Source organism: Sycon ciliatum, chromosome 3 (genome assembly GCF_964019385.1).
Source record: "Sycon ciliatum chromosome 3, ocSycCili1.1, whole genome shotgun sequence".
Classification (NCBI taxonomy): domain Eukaryota; kingdom Metazoa; phylum Porifera; class Calcarea; order Leucosolenida; family Sycettidae; genus Sycon; species Sycon ciliatum.
The window spans coordinates 44,097,524-44,113,789 of NC_088645.1; the positions used below are offsets into that span (position 1 = coordinate 44,097,524).

General features: G+C 47.2%; 1 protein-coding gene and 1 long non-coding RNA gene across 2 annotated transcripts in view; both read right to left on the minus strand.

The window, feature by feature from the left end:
• LOC135813121 (E-selectin-like) overlaps positions 1–16,266 on the minus strand; it is a 109,521-nt gene that overhangs the window by 30,619 nt on the left and 62,636 nt on the right. The window lies entirely within an intron of this gene.
• LOC135812315 (uncharacterized) lies at positions 2,791–15,651 on the minus strand. Its single transcript, XR_010552785.1, has 3 exons — positions 15,505–15,651; positions 5,655–5,786; positions 2,791–3,120 (listed from the first exon to the last, which is right to left on the minus strand). It is a non-coding gene; the product is annotated as an uncharacterized LOC135812315 (long non-coding RNA).

Consider the following 16,266-nt stretch of genomic DNA (forward strand, 5'->3'; position numbering starts at 1 on the left):
TAAACTAAAGCGTGAATGCAAGAATGTGCTATGTCGCTGTTTTCTTTTGGACATTTTTTTAACCTTGCTTCCTTTCTTCAACTTGTTTCATCAGATTCCATCGCTGAATTATTTTTCTTGTGGCGGACTGGAATCCTGTATCATGCTTCTTCACTATGCGTATTGGAAATTTGACAGAGCGGTAAAATAACTCCTGTTCTAAGTTGCGATAGATGAGTGACAATTGCGATGAAACGGACCAAGTAGTCGTGAGCAACTAAACCACGGAGCATTCTCCCAATTATTGTGTGAACACCACGGCTCACACTAGTCCGAACCAATATCATGTATTTGTTGCAAATGCTGCACACATAACCTGTAATCTACTCAATCTGCGGGCGAAACTGTTTCGGCCATTGTGGACTCGCAAGCGTAGCACAGAGGCTGTATTTATAATGTAATGATTCAATTGAAAAAGTGCACTAACGTTTGCTCACAATTACACGCTTCTGTATTGTATATTGCAACTGCCAGATATTTTGCCTAGCCTCTAGTGAAATAACATGTGTTATCTGTATCATGGATCTTAAAATACATCTAGACTTGGTTAGCCAAAGATATCCTGTATCCGTGCAAATATTGCCTGAGCTAAGCCACTCGTCAGGCGAAATTACTGGTCAGTCGGCGTCACGCATTTTTCACAAAAATTTGCGTTTCACCTGCTGAGAGAGTATGCGTGTACTCGAGTCTCATCCTGAGCACGTTTTTTTCTTCTTTTTTTCAGCTCCAGTATAGCTGTATTTTTCATTGCAAAGCCGTCCTCGATTGTTGTGTTCGTTGTTCAAACGAAGTGGACATTCAATCATGAAGGCAGAGGACATAGGAGCCTGATTGGAGTTTCTCGTGGCATAGGACGGCCACACAGAGACACTTTGGGATTTTCTGAATATAAAATACCGTACGCACGATGCTGAGATCAATTTGTGCGATATCAAATTGTTTGTGATCTACCACATCGAGCAGAACGGGATCCAAACACAAGCTTACCGATGGTTAGGCTGCCGACCTGACTGGACAAATGATCCCTGGCTTCACCAGACGCCAGACGTCAGACACCATGTCCTTTGCCGCGACGTCCATCTCCAAAAAGAACTTCATCTTCGTCGTGAAAAGGCTTGAAATACTCAATATTCAACCGAGATTCGCGGACTCACCCTTTCTCAGATCGAATCATTTTTTGTTGTAGCAGTTGCAGGGCAGATCCCCGCCACTACTTCAACAGAAGATGGCTCCAAAGCATACCTGGAACAAGCCATATCGAGGTTGCAAGCCACCCCTCTCAGCACTTTTTTTGAAGAAATTCGAAATTTCAATGGTGGAAGATATACTATGAAGAGAATTTCAAAAAGTATATTTCGCGGAGCGATCGCTCAACCTACGTCATTCAAACTTTGCAGGATGGTTCAGACGTACATGCTAGGCATGGAACCACAGAAGATGATATCATAGCTGACACACAGAGGCACACACACAGCAGATTCGTGTGCACAGATACTAAATTAGTGGACGTCGTCATCTTCTTCCCGCTGATCTCAAATGTACGATGACGTGCTATTTCGCCTGACGAATAATCATTTGGTATCATGTGCTCAATGTTGCCAACAGTATTCTGATTCAAGGTTCTTCGTTTTGTGTCGTGGACGTCATGGTTATCAGTTACAGGTGAAAGTGTTGGAGGCTGTTTCCAAATCATTCATAAGCCTGACTTTTGTATTCAAAAGGAGAGTATTATCTATTTGAAATTGTTCAACCAGTAGAATGTTGTGTTAGTCTTGCCTTTTCGTGCCTGATTTTTGTCACTAGTGTCAACTCATACTTGAGTTTTGCCCCTTTGAGTGTGCATCGGCATCTTTCACTTACGTGGCATCTTGCTGGAAAACCTTGTGATATTCTTTTGGCAGATGGCTTCCTTGTGCTTGGCCCAGCACGCCAAAAATCTCACTTCGGAGGAGTACAAAATTACAACTCTCCGATGTCCTCGATTGCTGGCCATGTATCATATTATTCCAGGGTGCAACAGAGCACTGGGCAATTGAAGAACATGTTGAATCACATCCACCAGTACATAGCGCTCTTTAGCCGACTAGACCCTCCTGCTCACAACCATCACCACTGTGAGGACACTTCCATAGATGATATTGACAGCTGGCCTCGCTGTGGTGATGGTTGTGTGCAGGAGGGTCTAGTCGGCTAAAGAGCGCAGGGTGATGGTGGAGGTGACTCAATATTAAGATGGATAACTTTATTCAAGATCACTTGAAGGCACTAGCGAACATGTAGCAGGCTATGGTGGTGGTCTATGCCCACTATCAGGGCATAACCTAGTTGCTACTGGCCCTTGAAGATGGCCTTCGTAATGGCCGCCATTGGACAGGCTGAGTTGATCGATTCGTTCGAAGAACTAAGCAAGTTGCCAGTCGAAAGTTGGATCGCCAAACATTACTAGGTAACTTGGGTTGGTGTGCGAATTTAGTTGGTTTGCCTGCACTGTGTTGTTCTGAAAAGCTGTGATCCCTCGTCCTTATACCTTCTTTGAAGGCGTTTCAGTTCGTGATATTATCGATCTTTCTATTTTGGTAAAATCGAAAGAACGTAGGGTTTCTGGTCCAAACTGTCATAGCGGGTGACTGAGGTCCATCTAGTGATAAAAGGAGCCAACTTTGAACGAAATCAGATTCTCAAACTCAACCGAGTAAGGGAGTACAGGCATGATAAGATAAAGAAGCAACATACCAGCACAAACGACCCGATGATGCGTTATTCCATCACGCAATCTACTTTGTTCTCCACCCCGGAAGAATACACCGAGATACTCTTGGTCGCGATCAAGATTCCAACTGAAAACCCCTATATCCAATTTGGGCCTGGGCGATATCACATCATGACGCCAATTTTCAATCAGTTGGTATAAGCAATGACCGGTAATTAATTCCCCATTAAAGTGGCGCATTGTGGGCAAGTCCATTCCTGATGACTGACAGATCTCGCGGGCTTCCGTGCCATTCACGCGTCCTCCATATCCTTGTTGATAGCGAAGGGTTAGATTTTTGCAGTAAGTAGGATTAGAATAGCTTGTAGAATCTGCAGCAAAAAGACATGAGCCCCAGCCAGCAGAAACCTGAACATGTGTAATTTTTTCAAAAAAAATTTTTTCGCTCGAAATTGATTCTACACTAATAATCATTCAAGTTATCAAGTTTGGTGACAATCTGATAAGCCAAAGCTTGGAAAATAGAGTTTGAAGTCACACAGGTCAAAATTCGGTACAGTTGGCGCAGCATCCATGCCCAGTGACTCCATGCAAGTTGATCCTACAGTTTCTGATTGTGATGTGGAACAGGTACATGTAAGTAAATAGAATGCAAGTCAGGCTTGCCCTCTTGGTGCTGCAGGCATGAGTAGTTCAGAAGTGTGACGATATTCCGTATACACCGCTACCTTCTTTACAACACCAGAGTGCAAAACGATGATTGGTGGCTGGTCTTCCAAATTGTGTTCAGGGACCTCTGTGCTGGCAGTTTGAGCGTTGTCCCAAAGCTTGCCATACTGATAGATGTACTGACCAATACCACTGACATCCACTCCCTTGCACACTTTCAGTAAGACCATGATTTCAGCATAATTGTATTTCGATGATATGAGCGAATACTCGCGTTTTGTAGCACGTGAAGATGTTGCCCCAAAGCATTCAGCCGGTTTGACTTTTTAGGAATCCCCTTTCTCAGCACAGGCAGCAGCCAGCTTGGCGTCGTCTGGCAAGGTAGAGTACTGTACTAATAATACTACGCTCTGTTTTGCGCCGTGAGAAGCCCTCCATCAGTGTCTGCAACATCATTGTTGTCGATGTAGAAATACGGATCGCTCAGCGGGTCGACATTCAGCTTCTCGCAGTCGCTATTACTCCAGCACTGACTATCGTCGCCACCAGTATCCAGTGTCGATTTTATGAGGGCTCTTCGTTGCTATGAATATGAGACTCGCCACTGCTGGACAAACTCAGCGAGATCGCCACCAAAGAAATAATTCCGATCGCGAACTAACTTTCAGCGCCGCTTCGTACAGGGAGTCTCACGCTGACAACTCTGGACCTAAGTCCTTGTCGCGACACCTGTCGCCATCGCTGTGTCTAAACTCAATCTCCGTTTGACGAGCTCTCACCTAGCACTAAAATCTATTGACCAGACTCATTTGAAGAAACTTGAAACTCCTTTGACAACCAAGACACCCACTCGATCGAAAAAGAATCTTCAAAAGCAAGCTCACTGCGCGTCCCAAACTTTGACGTCACATTTTGATGATTGATATCAAGTACACAAGTGCTGGTTTTCGCTGGCCGGGGCTCACATGATAATGAGCCACATCATCACCATGTGTCATCGGATTTAACCGAAGCAATGACAGACCCCCTATTAGGGCATATTTCCATGCCTGCCCCATATTCAAGGGCACTATAACTTGATCACTAAAGCAGATCAGAGGGCAATACCCTCATTTCAAAAAAGTTGAACAATCCTGGCAATCTCCGGGGAGTTTGCCGTCTTATCGTATGTCATGTCTGGATTAACTCGTTGTAAACTCGAAGAAATATTCCGCGCGAAAGCATGGCATATGACAACTCTCACATGCAGGTACAAAGAAAAACTTATTTCTAGCTCCCATCGATATGGAGTCTTAGAGGACAAGTCGAAATCATGGTGACTGTTGAGGCGTGGTAGAAGAGTCTCTCTTTGTACTTGTTACTATATTCGAGTGGCATATTTGAACCACAATTCTAAGAGTGCCAGGTTGAAAATACGTTATAAATCAAGCAATTGTTACGTTGTTCAGCAGGTACAAACAATTCATATCCACATACTCACCAGTTTCATTTCTGAGTCCCGTGCTGTGACTCAGCTATTTTTTAAAATTTCGTTTGCCTTGTCTGAGTAGGGGCGCTGTCACCGCGCCAGGTGTGACCACCCTTAGACGGAAGCACTTCCATTGAAAGACAAATGTTCATTTCGGTTCTTTTTCTGCTGCTTCTGTTGCACAATGCGACTTCAGTTTGAATGTGTGCTTCCCGTACTCTGCTCATGATTGTACAATGCGGGGCGATCGCAATAATTATCTTCCGTTGCCGTGACTGGCATGGGTGTCCAAGTTGGATGGTCGTTGTTTCGCGTTCTCGAAGTGAGCCCAAGCCATCCTGTGCCATGGTCCTTCGTCCTTTGTCATCATCTTGTCTTAACAAATATTCTTAGTTCGCAGTGATGTTTAGTTTATTTTTTGTCTAGAGTGCGCTCACCATCCTCTTTCTTACGTTACTTCATAACTTAGAACCTTCCAAGTTGGAAGGTTGTTGGTTTGCGCATTCAAGACATGATGCAGCTAAGCATCAGGTCGTTGAATGTAAGTATCACATAAGTCAATTTTGTTCTAATTTTTGCACATTTTGACTCAACAGTATCCTGCTTATAATTGTTAGTGTTAGACAAAAACGAATAACTTGTAAACTAATGGTTTTCTGTTTTTTATTTTATTTTAATCCTTGCCTCTCCATCCGAGTTTATTCCTAGATGTCGTTAGATTTTCAGATTTTTTAACAAAACTAGATATCACCTTACTGTTTTACTTACTCGTGCAACTTTTGATTGTTGACGTTCCATTACACACCGGTTGAGGATGAAGGTAAGCATATCCAATTTCACAAGTTACAAACCCATCTTGTGTTATGCTTGCGATGTGATCCCCGGCAGTAGGATTACAAGCTGAAAAAGAAGAGGATGAGAATGTATTATCCCCCAACTCATGGACCATAGAGTTCGTGTACGGGGCAGCGCCTTTTTTGGCTCCCGAAAAGCGGCCTTTTTTGTAATTTCCTGGGCTTTAGGCCACCGGAAAAGTCCTTTATTTAGTAATAAAATGGCTAATAAGCCCGCTGCTGAAGTGGACATTGCAGTCCTGATCGACGGGGAGCTGAGGGACCTCATCAGGCAGCGTGGACTGGAAATCCCACGAAAAGCCACCAGACCCGATCTTGTTGCTGGATGAGGACGAAGAAGTAAGTGAACCTACTAGCACGAGCCCCCTGGCTGCTAATGAGGGTGTTGTTGCCAGCCTGTGCTCAGCTCTGTCTGAACTCACTAATGTCGTCCGAAAGTTGAAGACTGAGTTACACGCCATGAGAGAAATAGAAGCTAAATTCAACGATTCTGCCAGAGAGGTTTTGTGCCTGGAGACGGAAGTACGGGAACTTAGGAACGACCTGCATGCCAAAGTTGAGAGGTACGATACGGTGATTCAAACTTTGAACAATGACCCCAGTGAACCAAGCTTTGCCAAAACCGTATCCTCGACCCCACAACATCGACCCACGTATGCAGAAACTTTGCACCAACAACCAGCATTGCAGCCCAAAAATACTGCCCCTGCAGCTGCCCCAGCTGCCCAAAGGCCACAACGCCAGCCTCCCAAGCCGTACAGGCGACAGGAATCGTCTCGCTGGCTGGCACTCAAGCTTCCAAAGAGCACTGTAGACATCTATTCAGTCACTCACAAGCCATTGTGCTAAACAGATCTTCTTTAGTTCTCCATCAGAAGTGCGCCATGTCATCTCTCTCGTGCTATACATAAAGCGGTACAAGCACAGCATGCCTGCACGTGCGTACATAGTACTACATACAACTGCATGTACGATATCTACATTACCCCCCTTCTCTCAAAAAGAAAAAAAAAGAAGAAAGAGAAAAAAAGGAAAACAAAAACAAAACAAAAACACTTGCATCCGTATCCTGCAGCTTGCAGAGGAATGTACGTACATGTGTTGGAGTAAAAGAGAGACGGGAAGTGTTGCAACTATTAGAAGTAATCTGACTCAAAACTTGAAGCAAAAACACCATGAGTTTGAGTTACAATGCAAACTCGACCAATAAGGGGAAAAAATAAAGAAAAATCTAAATATTCACAAGGTAGTTAGAAGATTCTAAACAACGCCAATCTGGTAGCGATTGAAGCCACTCATTTGGTAATGCATGACTCGACGACTCAGATGTCAGCTTCACATGCTTTCTCTGCAAGCTTGATCTGACGGCCAGCTCTGGTCTGTACGCCCTCGCGGAATACACTTGGACGAGATGTTGGCGGTGACAGTGACATACAGGCCGATGTTGCAGGTGATGCTGTCGTCTCCGGTGAAGCTGCAGGAGACAACGGCAATGTGAGCGCAGTTACCGGAGCTTCGGGCCTGGATGTTGCGCTGCTCGCTGACGGAAGGCTTGTTGGGTCGGACACTGGCAGTGCTGGAGCACACACTGGCTCTGGCACATGCTCCCTCTCTGACTGTGCCGGAGGTTCACTCATGGGTGCTTTCTCCGCTGCTGCTGGTGCTGGTGCTACAAACTCGGTAACATGCTGACGGTTCCGGAGCAGTATGCGTGACCCATCAGTGACCCCAACCTGACGACCATACTGCTCTACTACCTTCCATTCTTTTCGAGGGTCGCTGTACCCATCATGGAGCACTACCCGCGTACCTGATGGCAAATGGGGTAACTTGCGGACACCTCGGCGCGAGTCATGACCTTCAACCATTGCTGCTTTCGCCTTGATCTGCTCAGATGGGTTGACGATCTGTGGGGTGATGGATGCTGGAAACCGTGTCCGAATGACTCTGCTGAACAACGCTTCGCTCGGCGATGTACCTAGCATCCGGTGCCGCGAATTGCGAATGTCGAACAAGACTTGAGTGATGCGGCGGTGTAGCGGTAGATGAGGTCTCAGGCTGGCAACTCGTTCTTTCCCCAGACAATGTAGTCGCTCCACCATACCGTTAGAGCGGGCATACCGGGGGCTAGACTTGCAATGCTCAACACCCAACTGAGCGAGAAACTCGGACATCTCAGTGGATGCAAACTGTGGGCCCCAATCCGAGACGAGTGTTGAAGGCAGACCAAACCGTGCGAACAACTCCATCAGCTTGTCGATCACACCCGTTGTCGTAGTATTGGACAGTGGTAGAAGCTCTGGCCAGCGGGAACCATAATCAATAGCAGACAGAAACGTGGCTCCCTCAATGGTAACAAGGTCAATGGCCAGTTTCTGCCAGACACCTTCTATCTCTGTAGGGAGGAGCTGTTGCGCTGGATTGGAGCGTTTACGCCAGCATTCAGAGCATTTCTCTGCAAACAGATTGGCATCCTTTATGAGACCTGGCCACCAAACCCGTTCGCGAAGGGTATCCCGGAATGCATCGATGCCTGGATGACCCTCATGTGCTAGTCGCAGCACCGCTGGGCGGAGCTCTTCTGGAATGACGTAGCGATTGTCTAGCATGACAATCCCTTCGATGACTGTCAGCTGATGGCGTAGCAGGAAGTAAGGCTCTTCCGTTTGGATGCACCCTGACCAAACTGATGTGCCCACTCTTTGTCGGACGCTGCTCAGTGTCGGATCAGAGTCCGTGGCCTGGCGAATATCCTTGGAACGAACCGGACAAGCCTCGAGAATGAGACTAACGAATTCCGCCATTGAACGTGCCTCTGCAGGTGAAGCTGTGCGATCAGGTACAGGAGCTCGAGAGAGGGTGTCAGCACAAACCATCTGCTGGCCAGGGACGAACACCAAGCTGTAGCGATAGGGCATCAATGCGACCAGCCATCTCTGAAGCCTCGGTGGCACTTCGTCGAACGGCTTCTGGACGATAGAAATAAGCGGCTTGTGATCCGTAAACACTTGCACTTCTCGGCCTAGTACATACTGCCGAAAGCGAGTCAGGCCGAATACCACTCCCAGCATCTCTCGTTCCAGCTGAGAATAGCGTGACTCAACATCTGATAGAGAGCGACTGGCACATGTCACTGGTACCCAACAGCCACTGGTATTCTTCTGCCACAGGACTGCTCCCAAACCGTCTGGCGATGCATCACAGCTGATAGCAGTAGGGACGTCCAATGCTGGTTGAAAGAATGCCAACGCTTGCAAAGCTGACGCTATACCAGCCTTTGCTGAGGTGAATGCCTGCAGGACTTCATCATCCACACTGAAGGGATCACGCTTTGCTAGCCTGCGCAGAGAAGCCGTGGTCTGGGCCAAGTTCGGAATGAACTTTCCAAGGTACGTAGCCATCCCCAGGAACCGTCGCACATCAGAGATAGATTTCGGAGGGGCCAGCTCCTGGATGGCTTGTAACTTGTCATCATCTGGGGACAAGCCGGTCGCACTTAGCCAATGTCCCAGATACTTCACACGGTCCTGGTTCAGTCGGCACTTGGTCCAGTTGAGTTGGAGGTTAGCTGCTCGCAGTCGCTGCTTGACTGCTTCTAGCCGTGCATCGTGTTCTGCTTGATTGAAGTCAAACACTAGGATGTCGTCGATGTAGACGATGACTCCTGGCAGGCCTTTCAGAATGTCGGACACCACTCGCTGGAAAATCTCAGGCGCACATGCAATACCGAAAGGTAAACGCTTGAAACGGAACAGGCCACAGTGCGATGAGAAAGTCGTTAGAGGCCTTGCTTCTTCTGACAAGAGTAGCTGATGGAATCCAGATTCCGCATCCAGAACTGAGAAGACCCCTGCGCCATCAAGCTGAGCTGTGATCTCGTCAACGGTTGGAAGAACGTTGCGCTCACGTGTAACTCTCTTATTCAGCTCTCTGTAGTCTACGCATAGTCGCAATGCTCCATTCGGTTTGCGGACTGGAACAAGTGGTGACACCCACGGCGTGGCTTCCTTGACGGGTTCAATGATATCCAACTTGGTCAGCCGTTTCAGCTCGGTCTCGATGTCAGCCCGGATACTGAAAGCTGGGCGTCGTGGTGGCTGGGCTAGAGGCTTTGAACCGTCTTCCAGAGAGATTTCGATGGGTGACACGTTCACCACGTTTGCTTGTGACAGGAGGTTCAGCTCCTTGATGACATCCTGTCCGAAGAGAACGGAGTGCTGACTGGCTGCTACCACGAAACAACTGCACTTCACGTTCTTGCCACCATGTGAAATGTGGACGTCAGCCATGCCCAAAGTCTCTACGACACCGCCATTGTACGCTTTCAGCAAGCGGTCACTCTTGCGCGTGGGCTTGATCACATCATCAGTGAGGATCGTCCGAGTTTCACCTGTGTCTAACAGTTCAGTGCACAGCTCACCATTGACTTTGAGTGTAGTCTGGAATGTCTTGTCGCCTGCGAGTGCCGAGCTACTGACGGCGAAAGCGGAGTCGTACATGCGACTTGCATGCTCGTACTCATCAGGCTCATCCTCTACTGGCCGGGCTCTTTCTTCGTGTCTTTCCACTTTGTTTGACATGCAGACCGCTGCAAAATGCCCTCGCTTGCCACACTTGTTGCAGGTGACGTTGGCCGCAGGACAGTTACGCATGCCTGGTTTGTGACTACGTTCGCAGTATTTGCACTTCTTTCCCTCTGATCCAGAACCAGCTGCAGAGACAGCTTGCACACGCTGGATGGGCACGGGGAACACAGGCGGTGCGTCACTAGCTCTGGTACTATCGTACAGTTTACTGTCAGTAATCGACGCTTCCAACGCCACTGACTTGGTGACGGCGTCGTTCAGGGTCAGCTTCGACTGTTTCAGCAGTTCCTTTCGAAGCTCAACAGAACGCAGGCCCACGATCAGCTGGCAACGAATTTGGCAGTTGACAATGGTATCCACAGAAGTAGAGCTGAATTCGCAAACATCTGCCTTTTCTCTCAGCCGCCCAACGAACGAAGTCACCGACTCGCCCTCCATTTGGCGGAGTTGGCGGAATTTGTGACGTTCAGACGTGACATTTGTTGACGGTCGAAAGTGTGCCAACAATGCGTCCGTCAAGGCTTGGTACTCATCTCCAGGTGAGCCATCTTGTGTCTGCTCCACCGTGACAACCAGACCTTTCACAATGCGCCTCACTGCTAATCCAGCCAGATTCAAGAACAAGCGTTTCTTGTCAGCTGCTGCCGTCACTTCACTGATTGAAAGGAAATCATTTATGTCCTCGAGCCAGAGTTCAAAATCAGCACCGACGTTGCTCGCAGCATAGTCAGGAATAAATTCCTTGGGCGTCCTGCCCTTTGTCATTTTTGTTCACTGTGCCAATGTAGACATCTATTCAGTCACTCACAAGACAGCCATTGTGCTAAACAGATCTTCTTTAGTTCTCTATCAGAAGTGCGCCATGTCATCTCTCTTGTGCTATACATAAAGCGGTACAAGCACGGCATGCCTGCACGTGCGTATATAGTACTACATACAACTGCATGTATGATATCTACAAGCACCACCCGATGTGCACTAACGGGTAAGCCAAGAGTCAAAGTGTTCTACGTTGGCAACGTGGACCCCGAATGTGATGCCAAATCAATTGCAGAGCATTGTCAGGCACAGGATGTACACATCGTCCAGAGTGTTGTGTACACCTCGGAGCGCTTCCGAACAGGGTTTGCCAGGGTCACAGTGTTGGCGTCGGACGCCACCACCGTACAGGACAAAGCATTTTGGCCGGACTCGCTCGGTTTTGCAGTTCGTGAATGGCGCTTTGGTGCTGACGGCACAGCTCCAGCACTCACATAATGCCACACACCACCTACCGGTATTCACAGCCCCTGAACCCGCATGCTCCTGTGTTCACCCCTTCGTCTCCAAATCCCTCAACCCCAGCATTCTACTCTACAATTCATCCATCCAACCGACTAAATGTTGGCCACATAAACATTTGCAGCCTACGACATAAAACCCATGTTATAACTAAGCTAATAGATGAGCACTGCCTAGATCTGCTGGCGGTTACAGAAACGTGGCTCGAATCAAGCATCTCGGACACTGAGGTTTCTGTACCAGGCACAATTCTCTTACGTCGAGACAGGCCTTGCGCTGATGAATGCACTTGCCTATCCTCCTGCACTCCATGTCGTAAAGGAGGCGGGATCTGCATCTTCGTAAAGGAACATGTTAAGGCTAAGCACATCTTGGACCACTCACACTCCAGTCCAGAGTTGATGTGACTTAGAGCTGGCACAGGCAAAGATAGTACCTTGTTTGGTTGCATATACCATCCCCCATCCGAGCCGGTAGAGTTTTGGAATCGGCTCGCTACATCCACCGAGCAGCTGGACGGTGAGAATATTGTGTTGGTAGGTGACATAAATGTGGACTTTCTGCGCCAGACGTCCAGTGCGTTCCACCATCTCAAAGACAAGTTGCTACTTCCGTGCAGACTGGCCAATAAAGTAACTGAAGCAACAAGAATAACAGGCTCTACCCGTACATCCATTGACTGTATTCTCACGAACAATGATGGAGTTCCGTCAGCCTCTGTCTGGACTGTGAGTTTTCAGACCATCGCCTCGTCATTACTTCCGTCCCAGTGCCCATCATGGATGCGCGGAGCAATACTACTACCCATCAACCACGCAGAGACTACCGGAACTTCAATGCTCAGCGTTTCTGCGATATACTGCTGTCCTCCGATCTTCATATCTTTACATCCCGTACCCCAGACCTGATGTTGGACGAGTGGACAGGGAAAGTCAATGCTGTGCTTGATATCATCGCACCGTACGTAACCAGGAAACACAGGAAGAATTGCCCGTTCATGACCTCGCCCCCCCCCTTGCCTTGATTAGAAAGCGCAAATCGGTCGTCAAGAAACTAAAGGCTACGAATTTTCGAGACGAGAGCCTATCTGTACAATTCAAGCGGCTGCGCAACCAGTGCAATAACTTGTATCGACACCTACAGAATCTATACTTTTCAGACCAGTGCCAGCGGTATGAACGGGTGCCTCGGCAGTTCTGGAAAGCCTTGAATATGATCACAAAGCGTTCCTCTCCGAAGCAAACGGTTACCATCCTACCTGAGCGATTGAACGACTATTTTCACTCGATTGTCACAGATAAGGAAGCGAATTACAAGCTCCCAATGGGACCTGCTAAATCCGACGACCTTACTACGTTTTCAGCCGTTACAGTAGCAGAGGTGAAGCTTCGGATCGGTGACCTCCAAAGTAATAAAGCCCCTGGACAGGACGGCATTCTTCCGTGTCTACTTAAAATATCAAAAGACGTAATTGCTCTATCACTCGCTATCTTATTCAACACTTCCCTCTCGTTTGGTCAATTCCCATCCTTGTTCAAAATTGCAAACATTACACCAATTCTGAAGTCAACTCAAGGCCCCCCGCGACTGCCCTTCTAACTACCGCCCAGTGTATTTAACATCTATCCTAGCCAAGCTCCTGGAGGGGCTTGTGTTTTCCCGTATACATCTTCTTTTTAATGATCGTTGCCCATTTCATGTGGACCAGTTTGGCTTTCGGAAGCACCGTTCTACTGGACAGCTTCTCACCAAGGTTACGAACGACTGGCTTGTCTCGCGCGACGCTGGACTGCATACGGCAGTTGTCTGTATTGATTTGAAAAAAGCGTTCGATATGGTGAAGCATCAGCAGCTTCTTCTTGCTCTCGCAGCTGTCGGTATTTCGGGAGCGGCCCTGGCCTGGTTCCGATCATACCTTTGTGCCAGACAACAGCGGGTGGTTACCCGCACTGGAACATCTCCGTTGGTGGCAATCACTAGTGGCGTGCCACAGGGCACCATACTGGGTCCAGTTCTATTTAACATCTATGTACGGAAGCTCCCATTGACAGCAGAGGCCTTTTCTTGCAAGCTCCCGATGTTCGCTTACGACATGACGTTGTATGCCAGCAGACATACACAAGCTAAGGCCGTCGCTACCGTTACTGATTCGTTATCTGCAATTTCTGTGGATCTAGACGAGCTTGGGCTGCGCATTAATACAACAAAGACTGTAACTTTGATGATTTCTAAGTCTTCTCACCCCTCTCAACTCCAATCGTTTTTAACCAACAGCCTCTGACTCAAGTGTCTAGCACGAGAATCCTGGGAGTCATTGTGGACAGTGATGTTTCTTGGTCTGGTCACATAGACTTTATCGTTAGGAAGACTTGCACAAAAGTTGGCGCTCTTCGACGGTGTTTTCGGCAACGAAGATTGAAGGCAACACGGCAGTTTATCCTCTCTGTTATCCTGCCTGACTTATTATACTGCTGCTCTTGCTTTGCAATGAAGCTATCCGCCAAGGACCGACAGCGACTCTCGTCCGTTTATCGTCGTTCTGTACACGCTGCTTGTGGCTCGAGACTACAAGATGACGTCATGCCGCTGTTAGCTAGATTGTCTATTGATCCGTTTGAACATTACCTTGTTCGTGGCATTGCTAAATTTATCCATGTTAATCATGTCGTTTTCCCTCTCCCAAATCTGACGGACCTTTTCCCTCAAGTTTCAACCGGGCCTAGGACAACAAGAAGCTCTTTTAATGCTGCTATTGCAATATCTAAATTCCGGACGACTGACGGTGTCAATTCCTTTTCAAATCGTGCTGCACTGTTCTTTAATTCTTTGCCTGTGGAGTGGCGCACCCAGCACCGCACTACATTTGCTATTCACCTCCAGACTATGCTAAAGGACGCAGCATCTTTTCAGAAGTATTTTGATCTTCTTTTCAGCAAACTCCCTCATTGATCTGCACCGCCTGTATTGTATAACTGTGTTTACTGCGTTCCTAGTTTAAATTCGTTTTTAAAAACATCTCTTTAATTCTTGCCTTATCCCATTATGACCATGCTTAAAGACGCAGCGTCTTTTCAGAAGTATTTTCATCTTCTTTTCAGCAAATGGCCTCATTGATCTGCATCGCTTGTATTGTATACCTGTGTTTACTGCTTACTGCTTAGTGCTGCTTTATTGTTCCAAGTATCAGTTTAGTTTAGTTTAAATGTCTCTTATTATTTTTTTCTCACCCCACACCCCTCTACTATGTTATCGGCCCTCTTAAGAGTTGTGTTCATCACTGTTGAGGCTTCCAATGGAAAATAAAAGAATACTACTACTACTAATTCAAACATTCACATGGTCGCACTCGGTGCTGAACTGTATATTCAGCATTTTTTTCATTCCTTGACCATCAGCAGTGTGAAGCTGAAATGAAAGGCAAACCAACAGCTGGTGTATATGCAATGAGGTGCTGTAGAAAAGTGACTCGACCGAGAAAGCAGGCAAAGTCACACCTTAATGGATCCAAAATAGAAATCTGATGTCAAATTTCTACTCCCTGGTCATTTTTGATGTCATCACTTTCAAGCCCTATCACATCCTATTTGGCGGAGATCTGAGGCGGGACATGTCGTAGTGCGTACTACTGAGCTGCAGTTGTGAAGAAAGAGACCTGCATAAATCCTACTTGTATGCACTACATCATTAAAATGATGTTATCTTGGAAATCCGCTGTGACACCAACCCATTCGACATGCACACTCTAGTTTTCATGTGCTCTTGATCAAACTCACTTTCACTCAAAATGGGAATCCGGGTGCATAGTAAAAGGTCACACAGTCTGAAAAGGAGCAAGGGGTGACTTGAACAAATGCAGGAATAAGGGCAAATATTATATTATGTTGATTCTGGACTCACCTTTGCATTCAGAACTCCACTTGTTTCCACCCCTGCACATCATCGGCAGGGTACCAACGAGAGTGAATCCAGGGTTGCAGTCCATTGTTCCTTTAGTTGTCGAGCCACTAATGTATGAGAAATCACGAAAGCCCGCATGTGGGGCAGGGGGGGCACACCAAGTATAATCTGCAGAAGAGGGGGGGGCATAGAACACTGGTAACTTGCATAGGGAGACCCAAGGTTGAAGATAATTATTGTTATGGTACAATTGTAAGTGTTAAAGTCCATGAGGGATCTTATAATTTTACTTTGCAATATTTGATCTGTTGTCCAGGAAATTCGACCTTTGGGGACTTTATTTATTACAGCATCTCATAGCACAGTGAGAACACCGGCCAATACAAAGAGAGAGGGTGTTAGCCAACCATGGCAAGGAAGGGAGAAGGGGAGGAGAAGAAAAAAGGAACCGGCATGGATAAGTAGTGATTGCAACAAAATGAGAAACACAAAATCAAAGTCAAGGTGCGACAAGGCTCTTAAAAAGGCGGAGGGAAGAAAGGTCCTTAGCTTCTTGGGGAAGTGCCAGCCACGCAGATTACGCAGTGAAAAGGGAAGAGTGAAGTAGAAAGGAGGACTTGGGTTTCGGAAGGGAAAGGGAGTTTCTCGTGCTACGGGAAGAAAACCAGTGGAACCAGAGCACTCTTGCGTGGGGTAGTGCCTTTGCTGTTTGCGTTATGCAGAGCTCACTGACTTGTCAGTTTGAGCACTCTGGCAAGGTAC